The following is a 12,095-nucleotide window of genomic DNA, read 5'->3' as shown; positions in this document are numbered from 1 at the left end:
TTCAGTTCTGGGCCCCTCAGTTGAGGCAAGAGATTGAGGGGCTGGAGCGGGGCCAGAGAAGAGCAACGAGGCTGGAGAAGGGACTGGAGCACAAGTGCTGTGGGGAGAGGCTGAGGGAGCTGGGGGTGTTTAGCCTGGAGAAGAGGAGGCTCAGAGGTGACCTCATCACTGTCTAGAACTCCCTGAAGGGAAGTTCTGGCCAGGTGGGGGTTGGTCTCTTCTCCCAGGCACTCAGCAATAGGACAAGGGGGCACGATGGGCTCAAGCTCTGCCAGGGGAAATTGAAGTTGGAGAGCAGAAAAATCTTTACAGAGAGAGTGCTCAGGCATTGGAATGGGCTGCCCAGAGAGGGGGTGGATTCCCCATCCCTGGAGGTTTTTCAACTGAGCTTGGCCGTGGCACTGAGTGCCATGATCTGGTAAAGGGACTGGAGTTGGACCTGATGATCTCGGAGGTCTTTTCCAACCCAATCAATTCTATGATTCTATGACTGGGCTGGGGAACAAGGTCTGATTGGGGAAGAACCATCTCAAAACTGGTGTGTGGAGGAAGCCAGAGAGGCTGTTAAATAATTCTATCTGCTCCAGGAAAAGCTCTCTGTGCTCAGCAGGAGAAAGCTGTAAATCAGCATACTCACTGTCACCAGGTGCTGCACAGATCTTGCTGTTCAAAGAGGTGTGTGATCCTGGCAACAGGCTGAAATCAGGTTTATGCAATACAAAAGAAATTCCTGAGTCAAGGACACCACTCAGACCCAGCAGAGCATGTTAAGCATCACTTTGCAGAAGGTTTCTGCATAAAAGAAACCCGCGTGTCGATGGCAACAATAAACTGGAGTTACAGCAATGGTTTCACACAGGCTCATGCTGAGGTCAGATGTCAAGCACAGACTCTCATGTGGAAGCTCTTCAGCTTAAGAGGTGCCACCCCCAACTCTCTATTCTTCCCTGCTAGACAGGGGTGAGAAGAACAGGGATCAATGCCTTGACTTACCTATGAAGAGGAGTTCTTGCACATTGTGAAACACGAACAATGAAAGTACCTAAGAGAGATGAGAGAGGCACTAGGGAAGGACAGGGAAGGTGAGTTGGGGAGCACCTACATGAACTAGGAATTCTCCTTTTTACCAGGCTTGGCTGCATCCTATCACACCAGTTTTGTGGTTAACACAACTTGGTGGCCACCCTCCCCACCCCTTCCTTGTGGCAAAAGGAAGAGCCACAAGGTCGTTGTTCAGTGGAAAGAGATGCCACAAGGAAGTGACTACGAAGTGGCAAAGGGGTCCCTCAGCATATGGTCAAAAAGGCCAGATCCTTAGCACTGGGATTAGATGGATGGGATGCAGGCTCTGGACAAGGTGTAAAGCCTGTAGGAGTCTCCCAGGGCAGCACAAAAAGCAAGTGTGAGATGTGACGACAATCAAGGTGGCCAGGTTTGCTGGCACCTCAGGAGCAGACAGGCCAGGCAGGGCTTGCTCCTCTCTCCTGGACCTGTACAGAGGGAAGGGCAGCAACAAACCTCCCTTTTCAGATCCAGACAGAGACACCCCAACCTCCAGCTGGTCACCGTGGCCATATGAAGTCATCAGCACCCCTGAGTTGTTCAGCCTCAGGAAGTTCTGCCTCTGACTCCTTTACCTGCTTCAGGGAAACATCCACAGGGTTTGTGAAGGTGCTCTGAGCTACCTGGGTGATTTTCCCCAAAGTAGATTAGGAAATGCACACCCCAGCTGCTCCCCAGACAATGCTGGATACAGGAGCCACAAGGAGAAACTACACGTGTCAGTGTTTTCATAGGACACCACACCCTGAAGCACGAAGTTAAAGCAGTTCTGCAAGAGACTAAAAATCTTCTCATAGTACTCTCAGGCTTATTTATACAGTTGTAAGAGTATAATTATATATTTGGGGTTACTTTTTTCTTTCTCCCAAACTGTGTTTAACTGGAAAGACAAAAACATGCATTTAACATTTAAATTTCCTTAATTGCTTTTAAATGTCACCACAAATTAAACAGTGTTTATTTGCAGTCTAATTGACAGCAGCATGAAGGCATCACCTCTCCACCTGAGCACAGAGGCTGGGAGGGAACAGCAAGACACATTTGCATTGCACAAGCTGGTTTTACACTCCCTGCCCCCCCACCAGCATCTCTGTGTACCTTGGATGGCCCTGTGCCTGCTCCTCCGTCTTCTCCTGGGTGAGAGCTGATAATCCCAACTTCATTCCCTGGGGGAGCAGCCAGCAGCTCACTACAGACCAAAGCTCCTCATGGAGAGGGGAAAGGGTCCTGATCCCTTGGAAGAAGAAGAGAAAAAGCAGTTAAATAATGCCCAGATGTTTGCTGGGGTCCCACAAAGTGTAACTGGAACCCTCTGCATCCTTCCACCAGATGCTGTACCAGGAAAAGATGGAGAACTTGGTGATCATGAACATCTCATCAGAGCTGCACACACTGAAAACCTGACAAGGGCACTGGAGTGGCCAGTTCAAACTGACTGAAAGATTAAAAAAATTTTTTTTTGTAAATGTAGAGTAATTTCAACTTAACCTGAAAGCCTAGTTTGATCATTTGATGAAGCATCAGTGACCAAAATCAACTTGTGGAAGGTGGAATCTGGTGTCCCTGCCCATGGCAAAGGGGTTGGAAGTAGATGATCCTTAAGGTCCTTTTCCAACTGAAACCATCCTGTGATTCTGTGATAAAAGCAGTGTGGACTATTCTGAACCTTGTTTGAAATACCAGGGTTCAGCACAGCCTGGGAAAAAGAAAGGGGTAAGAGGGGCTGCCTTGCTTGGAAAACAAACTCCCCAGAGCCAGAGGTGCCAAGGAAAAAGGGGTAATACCCACAGTACTGAGATTTTTTCCCTTTTTCACTAGAAATAATGGAAGTGTTAGAGAGACTGGATTAAACCCACTCTCAAGCTTCTCATAACAAACCAAGCCCTGTTTAATGGAGAGGTTGAAACAAGTCATTGTGTCATGACAACACACCAGCCAAGCCTTTGTGTACCTTCCTTCTTCTCTCGTGTGTATCAGCCCAAAATAATTGAAGATATTTAGATTGTAACCAGCTGACTTTAGAGCAAACTGAGTAAGTCCTGCAGAGGCTCTCATGGTTCTTCCTGTCCCTTCCCCAGGCTGTCAGCAGATCACACGGATGTTTCTTTATCTGTGTGACCTTTATCAGATTTCTGGTGTGAAACTCCTTCCTTCTTCACAGGAGCCTTGTGAAAGCTCAGTCACTGGAAGAGAAGTCAGAGCAAGGATCACAAACACAGCCTTTTAAGTCATTTCATCTTGACCCCAACTTGGCTGCTGAAAAAGGCTTCTAATTCCCTGAGATCAGCTCAGGTGGTTAAAACTTGGTTGTAATAATGCCAAGGTCATGGGTTCAATCCCCTGTGTGGGCCATTGACTTAAGAGTTGGACTCAATGATCCTTGTGGGTCCCTTCCAACTCAGAATAGTCTGTGATAGTCTCTGTGATAGTCTAATTCCTCTCCTGGTGAGACAGGACACCACTCAAACTTACCCAACTTTTATTTGAAAGCAGGTACCAGTGGACACTTCCTTACAGAAACCCCCTTGGTGGTTTCCCTTCAGGGCTGGAGGCAGTGGCTGCAGAGTGCAGGGTTTCTCTTTGGTCCAGAAGGGGCTGCAGGGCTGTTCAGTGGCAGTGAATCCAGGAGGGAACCCAAAGGAAACAGCCCTGTGAACAGCAGGACCAAAGTCCTTGGCAGAGGGGCAGCCTGTGTGACCCCAAAGCTGTGGATATTGCATCTGGAGCACAACCAGGAGAGCTTTTAGGGGTTTAGGGACAGGGAGAGACAAGCCCAGCCCTTTTGGATTGAGTCTAATCCCATTTCCATGAACATTTTCTGTCTCAGAAGCTGGACCTGTCCACAAGAATTCTTTAAGTGTCTATAAATACTTTTCATCTCAAAGGTTTTCATGAACAGCACACTGGGTCTGTGCAGAAACCCCTTCCTTGAGCACTGGGACTGGGCTCACACTTGCAAACCAAGTGACTGTTTGGCCACGTCACTGCTCAGCACATCAAATACTGATCTCAGCAGAGATGAAAGCACAGAGCTCAAGGGAGGGTTCACGTGGCAAGTTTGTGAAGTAAAACCACATTGCATTTTGGCCCCAGCCCTGAAATTGCTGTTATTTGGAGAAGTGAGGTGGGATCTTTAAAGCCTTTGATACAATGGAGCTCAAACTTCCTCTAGGATGGGAGGCATCTCCAGAGGTGGAGTGAGAGCCCAGCACTGAGGCTGATCAACCATCACTCCTTCAGTGGCAAAATAATCCATGAACTGTAAGACTGACTGTATCCAACCTTGCTAACCCACAAAGATCAACAACTCCAGCTCAAGCAAACAGAGTTTATAGGACAACACATTTCTACTGCATATTCTGCCTCTGCTCAGCCCAATTTGTCTCTGTTTCCCCTTCTGCAGACAATGTAAACATCAGAGAATGAGACACCTTATCAACCTTGGAGGAATTTAATTAGACCAGGCAATTCTTGAGGTGAATAGTGCACTTGCAGACTCAGGTGTTTCAGACAAAGGATGAGAAACATGAGAGCTCCCAGACTGCCAGGAGCTCCCCTGCATCTTCTGGCTGCAGTCCTGTCACCAGGAGCCTCCTCATAACCATCCTCTGCTTTCTGATCTTTAATCCTGTGTGCAAAGGGGATCCTGTGCTCCAAGGGAACTGATCCCTTTTCACTTGGGATGCCCTCTGCCCACAGCCAGCACACTAACACAAGCACAGGAAGGCACAGGGACACTCTGAGGAGCCAGACCATCATCTCAGTGACTTGCAGCAAGAACATGAAATTGCTGCTCTGCATATTCAAAACACACATTTACCATTCAGCCTTTTAGCTCTTGCATTTTTAAACAACAGTCCAGACTGGAAAGGAAATGATTAGCACTCTGACTTCACCTCGTTGTGGAGCAGCTCCCTCCAATGCTTTCAAGCTGTGCAGAAAAATGTCCTTTGGAAAACTCAACCCATTGCAGGCACGTTCCTCAGAGCCTGTAGAATATTCCTCATCATCCTCTTTCTGCCAAGTGAGCTTTTGTGGGTTAGCTATAAGATTAAAAAAAATCCTTTATATATTTTCATTAGAGATATTTTTTTAATCTTAGAAGATGACAAAATTTTCATTGGAAAAGTTAAAGTTTTCTCTAAAAGAGGACACGAAGGAGAATAATTAGTGGCTTATAGTATCAGGAACAAGGATCAGCAAGACCTGCAGAAGGTCCCTCCAAACATCTCCACAGGGTGTCAGTGTTATTTCAAATTTGGGTCATTTTACACTGGAATCAGACTAATTTTCTCACCATATTATTTTTATGAGTCTGCTCCTCAGAGAGCTGCTGCCACCACAGGCTGCTTGTTACAGAGCTCCCCTTTTCCTCCCATAATTTTCACTCAAACTAAATTAAATCCATTTAATTAAAATGAAATTTCTTAAAATGGGGAGACAGAAACACAGAGCCATGGTGGTCTGTGGACAATGGGAGGTTTCAGAGGGACCTGCAGTGGGGTTGGCATTCACCACCACCACCAATCTGCTACCAGTTTGCTGGTGGGATTCCCACTTGCTGCAGAACAATGACCTTTCAGCAGGTGATCCAGAACCCTTTCACATGCACCTACCAAGGCTGTACATCCTTTCCCTGACAGGTTATTTTTATTATTTTATGTGGCCACCATGAGCATCTCTGGCACGGCCCATTCTGTGTTTTACTGTCATCTGAGAGCTGACTCTGAGGCAGAACAAAGCTGTCTAAGTTGACCCCTGCCAAAAATTATTTCCCAGACATGTTACTAAGGTGGCTGTGCTGGAACAAGGTCCCACTGTCCCCTGGCAGCTGTGGCAGATGACACACAATATCCCCATCCATGTGTGTGCTCCCAGTGACCACCCAGGCCAGCTCCAGTTCTCTGCAGGGCTCTGCTGGGATTCCCTCAATTCCAGTATCCCCTTCCCAGTAGCTTTATCAACTCCCAGTGGTCCAGCCTACCTTCTACAATACCTATGTAGCCCTTCTAACCTGTAATTATGATGACTTATTGGAGACGTAGATGGCTGGATGTGTAACAGGGATGAGTCCTGGGTCAGGAGATTTCTACAGTTATTAACTACAAAGCATTTCAGTTATCATATTATTCAAAAATGTGGCAACGAGGCTGGAGAAGGGACTGGAGCACAAGTGCTGCAGGGAGAGGCTGAGGGAGCTGGGGGTGTTTAGCCTGGAGAAGAGGAGGCTCAGAGGTGACCTCAGCACTGTCTGGAACTGCCTGAAGGGAAGTTCTGTCCAGGTGGGGGTTGGTCTCTTCTCCCAGGCACTCAGCAAGAGGACAAGGGGGCACGATGGGCTCAAGCTCTGCCAGGGGAAATTGAAGTTGGAGAGCAGAAAAAACTTCTTTGCAGAGAGAGTGCTCAGGCATTGGAATGGGCTGCCCAGAGAGGGGGTGGATTCCCCATCCCTGGAGGTTTTTCAGCTGAGCTTGGCCGTGGCACTGAGTGCCATGATCTGGTAAAGGGACTGGAGTTGGACCAAGGGTTGGACCTGATGATCTCGGAGGTCTTTTCCAACCCAATCAATTCTGTGATTCTGTGATTTCTTATCAATATTAAGGACATCATCCCAAAGAGCTTTTGCTGAAAGCAATACTCAAAAAGGTGCCTGTGTGGTGACAGACAGACACTGTGTGTTAGCCCTGCAGAGGACACGTTCTGCCTCAGATATCAATTTGACAAACAGTGGTGTTTTTCAGCAGAACCATCAATTGAGGTTGCCTCTGCCATGCTCCTCACTATTTATCCTGCTATCCCTTTGCCAGCCCTTCAGCTGTGCCAATAGCATGGCAATAAACTGAATTGCAGACCTGACTTAAATTAAAAATAAACTGGCATCAAAGTCAGTCAGTATATATTTAACCCAGATTAATTACCCCATCTAATTCACCAACTGACTGCACAGTAGTTTTGCCACCAGAAACAAGCGTGGGGAGAGTGATGGGTGGGAAGGAGGTGCTGGATACTCAAATCAGGGCTGTTGACAACAACAATATTCAATCTATGCCCCTGGAGTTTCACCTGCATTGGAGTAACAGAGATGAAACCCCAGATCTCCAAAAATACCCAAGGATCCAATTTCCCACAGAATCACAAAATGGTTTGGGTTGGTAGGACGTTGAGATCAGCTCAGTTGGTTAAAACTTGGTTGTAATAATGCCAAGGTCATGGGTTCAATCCCCTGTGTGGGCCACTGACTTAAGAGTTGGACTCGATGATTCCTGTGTGTCCCTTCCAACTCAGAATAGTCTGTGAACTACGAGGATCTGGTTTTAGCCACATGGGGGTTGGGTTCTTCTCCCAGGTAGCAAGTGACAGGATGACAGGAAACAGCCTCAAGTTGTGCCAGGGGAGGTTTCAATTGGATATTAGGAAAAGTTTCTTCATGGATAGAGTTGTTAGGCTCTGGAACAGCAGCTGGGAAGTGGTGGAACCACCATCCCTGGAAGTGTTCAAAGAACATCTGGATGTGGCACTCAAGGACACAGCTCAGTGGTGAACATGATGGTAGTGGTGGGTTGATGACTGGACTTGATGACCTCAGAGGTCTTTTCCAGCCTTAATAATTCCATGATCTTCAGACAGCTGGTCCTTTCTGCTTTCCCCTGGACAGCAGAGCAGGGCACCAGGCAGGGGAGCAGCTTCAAAGCAGCTCCTGCTCGAAGCTACCTGGTGGTCTGCAGCACATAAAAATATTTTGGAACAGCTGCACTGGATGATGGCAGAGAAGGAATATTGACTGGGACCGCTGCGGCCGTTCCTTAAGTCTTTAAAAATGAAACATCACGGCAGCTATTTAGTGTGGGGTTTGAAAATTCAAATATTGACAGAAGGAAGTTTTCCAAAGGATGCCAGCAGCTTTTGCAGCAACCCCAGCAGGAGAAACACTGCGGTGTCAGATGTGGCTGCAGCACAGACCAAACCCACACGGGCAGCAGAACTTCCAGCCCAGCCCAGCAGCACTTTGCCCTCCTGCAGATGTTTGCCTGTGCCCTGGAGCTGGGGGTGGCAAGGCCTGCAGGGTGGAAGGGAGAGGCTGAAATGCCCTGAGGAGCTACAAGCACACTTGCCAAATTCTGTGTTTTACTGGAGAGGGGAGAGAGTGACTTCACTTTCTACCTCCCCTTCCCCACTTCCCCTGCCCCAAACAGACAGATGTGGCTTTACGAGAAATTAATTGCAGATGGAAGCTAAAAAATAGGGAAAAAACCCACTCTCAACCACAAGGCTTTTTCCTTTGCAGACTTGAGGATGGATGAGGCGACCTGGGAAAACTGGCAGATGGAAAACCCATTACAGATGTGAGGTTTGGAGAATAAGGCTGAAGGACAATTTGAGAGCTGTAAATTTTAACTTTGGGGGTTTAAAGGCATTGCTTAGCAACACAAAACAAATAGGAAACAAGAAGCCTCATGAGAGAGACGCTTAAATATTTTAGAATCCCTATTTGAGGTGAAGACTACATAACCAGAGACCTGAGGGGCTGCTCTTCTCAACAGCTACAGTCAAGTCAGAAGGAAAATGAAGACTGTAATCTCATTTCCAGACAGAGATGTATTTCATTTATTCTGGTCAAGAAAAATAGTTATTTATTTGTTCCCATTTTTGTTTTGCAGGATCAGAATATGTGGTGCATTTTTAATATTGTACTACCCAGGAAAGATTCTCATAACGAGTTCAAACACACACAGGGAAGCTGCTTTACTGGGCAGGTAAATGTTGTATATGATCATTGCTACCACATGTCTGACCCTCGCTGCACAGTCCAATGCCTTTTTATGCTGCTGCATAAATCATCCCCTAAAATTCCTGACATCTCAAAGGATGGCAGGGGCCTCCATCTCCAGGGAAAGGAGGAGAAGGGTGAAAAAGAACAGATCGCCTGAAAACAAATGCTGGATGTTTTACACTATTTCTTCACCATGAAAAGAAAAGGGTAAGAGGGAAGGGGGAAAAAAAGTCATTACCAGCTTTGGAAGGTCAAATATTACAGTTTTAGCTTTTCTTTTTTTTCCACTGAAACACTAAAAATACCCAGTAAAGCAAAGCATGAAGCTTCTGAACGAGCCTGTGGCCAAAGCCTCACCTTCAGCAGCAAAACATGTAGGGAACTTATTAAATATTAAAAAAAATCACAAGAAACCAAAAATCCTTTTCTTCTAAGAACCTGTACAAGAAGTTCTTCAAATACATACATATACAGACACATTTGCATACAAAAAACCCCAAGCATCAGGTAGTTCTTTGCCTTATTTTGGGATATTAGCCCATGGTATTACCTCTGGGATGTGCTGGAGTTGGACCAAGAGTTGGACTCGATGATCTCAGAGGTCTTTTCCAACCCAATCGACTCTATGATTCTATGAACTGGTAGGAGGTTGCTCTGGTCCTCTCCTGAACAGCTGAACGTGACATCATCCTGTTGCTTTCATGCAGGAGGTCCACATGAGTGGAGTTCAGAAATAACCCAGACATTCCTACTTGGGTTTGCTGCTTGAGCTAACAGGGATACACCAGGCCCAGAGTTTGGGGTTTTTCCTTTTCTTTTTTTTTCCTATATGAAAGAAGTCAAGCACACAAGCCCAGTCATAACTAGCTTGGAATAACTAATGCTTGCAAGAGTTAAAATCAGTAGGAAAGCTCCTTGGCAGCTTAGAACTCCAGGCCAATAAAACCAGCTGTGTATATATATATATATATATATATATATATATATATATATATATATATATATATATATATACACTTTAAAAATCAATGAAAAAAATAGAAGCATAATGGACACATCTTGCTTAATCTAATGGCCAGAAATATGGAGAGCAAAAAGTACTTAGAAAAAAGGCATTATGACATAGATTCATAGAATAGTTTGTGTTGGAAGGAACATTAATGATCATTTAGTTCCACCCCATGCCATGGGCAGGGACACCTTCCACTATCCCAGGTTGCTCCAAGCCCCATCCAACCTGGCCTTGGACACTTTTCCAGGGATGGGGCAGCCACAGCTTCTCTGGGCAACCTTTGCCAGGGCCTCATCACCCTCACAGGGACGAATTCCTTCCTAATATCCAATCTAACCCTGCCCTCTGGCAGTGGGAAGTCATTTCCCCTTGCCCTGTCATTCCAGCCCCTTGTCTGATGTCTTTAGTTTACCACTGAATCCAGTCCAGAGTAAAAAAAAAACAACTGGAAATTTGGGTAATTGTCATTGGAACAGGCTTGGTGAGGGAGGTGGTGGTGTCACCATCCCTGGAAGTGTCCAAGGAACAAGTAGACACAGCACACAGTGCACTGGTCTAGCTGACAAGGGGGTGGTCAGAAGTTGGATTTGATGATCTTATAAGTCTTTTCCAACCCAAATGATTCCATGGTAATGATTGCTCTTTATTCAACACAGTACAAGAGGAGGCCTGGAAGGGCTGCCCTGGGCCACAGCCTCCTGTCCTCTCACCTGTCCTGGGATCACACAATCCTTCTAAGGAGTGCACTTGGCTTTGCTGTCCAAAAAACATGAAATGTCAACACACAGGCCACCTGAAGTTGAAAATGTTACAAGCTGAGGTGACAAACATCAATACATTCTGAAAATCTGATCAGAATATTGCAGGCTAGGGCTGCTTTGAGAGAAGAGGGAACTAATTATTTCCCTGCAGACCCCCAACAGTTTGACAAGCAGCACTTCATCAGCTGAAACTGCCAGATGTAGATACCATGGACAAGACCCAAAGATCCAACTCCAACTGTGGTTCATCTCCTGGCACTGAGAGACATTCAAAATCCAACTAAACACCATTTTGTGGGCAGAGTACATCAGCAGACTGTGTCTGCTGCTCTGTGTCTGCACCTGCCTGAAAGCCAGCTGGGAGGAAGGATTTTGGGAAATGGCTTCATCTTGGGCTAGAAGAGCCAGGCATGAAAATCTCCTACAGGAAAGATTTCAGATAGATGCTTTTAGCTTGGCCTGGGACAGGAGCAGAGACCACAAGCAGGCTGATGGTATGTTGTGGGTACATGTGCTCATGTTCCCTTTTCCCACATCCCCACCCAAACCCATGCCAGGGGACTATCAAGACTTCTTTCCTCCACTGTCTTTGCAGGACTTTTTTTCCCTTTGCACATATAAAAAGTGAAGGGGCACATTTCCAGTCCCTGAATTAAATACTAGGTTATTAAATCACCCACACACCTCATTCACCAGACTCAATTTGAGAAAATACCCACTGCAAAAGTCCTTGGTAGACCAGCACCAGCAGATGACCTTAAACAAGGTCCCAGCACCTCCCAGAAGTGTTTTTTACAACCAGTTAAAACTATTTGACAAGGTAGTAAATACATGCCAGGAACTGATGGTCTCCTATAAGCAAAGACTCCCTTCTGCTGGTAACACCACTGACCTGGGATAACACTGGCTGGAAAATTTTACAAAATTCCCTCAGATAGCCAGGGGTTTAGTTTTCCAGGACTAAAAAGACAAGGAAACCTGGCATCTTACACTGCAAAAAAAGTCCATATCGTTTCCTGCATTCTCCTCTTTCCAAAATTCTCATGGGTCCTCATGGCACAAGGCAAGAAAGCAAAGCAAAACATGAACTCATCATTCCACCTTTGCCAGTTGCTTTTCCTTGTGATGAAGCCTCTTTTCCATCATGTTGCTGTCTCAGATGTGTTGAGAGGCTGGTCTGCTGCAGCTTGGCTTGCATTTTTTGGGAAGGGAGGGGTATAGAGCAGGCAGAGTGAGAAGTGAGCCCTGCTCTGTGGGATTTTTTCCTGGATAAAGGCAGGAATTCCTACCAAACCCCACTCACTTGTAGCCAGAAGCATTTCCCTGGCCAAAGATGTGACACTGGGTCACTTGACACAGGGAGCTTAACAAAGGGAAAAAACCCCCCTCAGAATGGGTTTGAGTGAAATCAGGCTGCTAAAAATTGCACTGAAATTAAAGAGCATTATAGTGTGGCAACTGAAAGCTCATCAGATATTCCAGTGGAAAA

At 46.2% G+C, this 12,095-nt stretch overlaps 1 protein-coding gene across 1 annotated transcript in view; it reads right to left on the bottom strand.

Moving 5' to 3' along the window:
• Positions 1–9,610, bottom strand: part of FAM20B (FAM20B glycosaminoglycan xylosylkinase) — a 38,554-nt gene extending 28,944 nt beyond the window's left edge. The window contains exons 1-5 of the mRNA XM_071565206.1: positions 9,384–9,610; positions 4,959–5,105; positions 3,014–3,245; positions 994–2,296; positions 638–696 (exon numbers count right to left, since the gene is read on the bottom strand). The gene's annotated coding sequence lies outside the window, so the exon portion shown is untranslated. The remainder of the gene's footprint in view (positions 1–637; positions 697–993; positions 2,297–3,013; positions 3,246–4,958; positions 5,106–9,383) is intronic.
• Positions 9,611–12,095: the final 2,485 nt, after the last annotated feature.

Source organism: Pithys albifrons, chromosome 10, assembly GCF_047495875.1.
Source record: "Pithys albifrons albifrons isolate INPA30051 chromosome 10, PitAlb_v1, whole genome shotgun sequence".
Taxonomy (NCBI): Eukaryota; Metazoa; Chordata; class Aves; order Passeriformes; family Thamnophilidae; genus Pithys; species Pithys albifrons.
The sequence above is the reverse complement of the archived record's forward strand: the minus strand, read 5'-3'. Positions and strand labels throughout refer to the sequence as shown.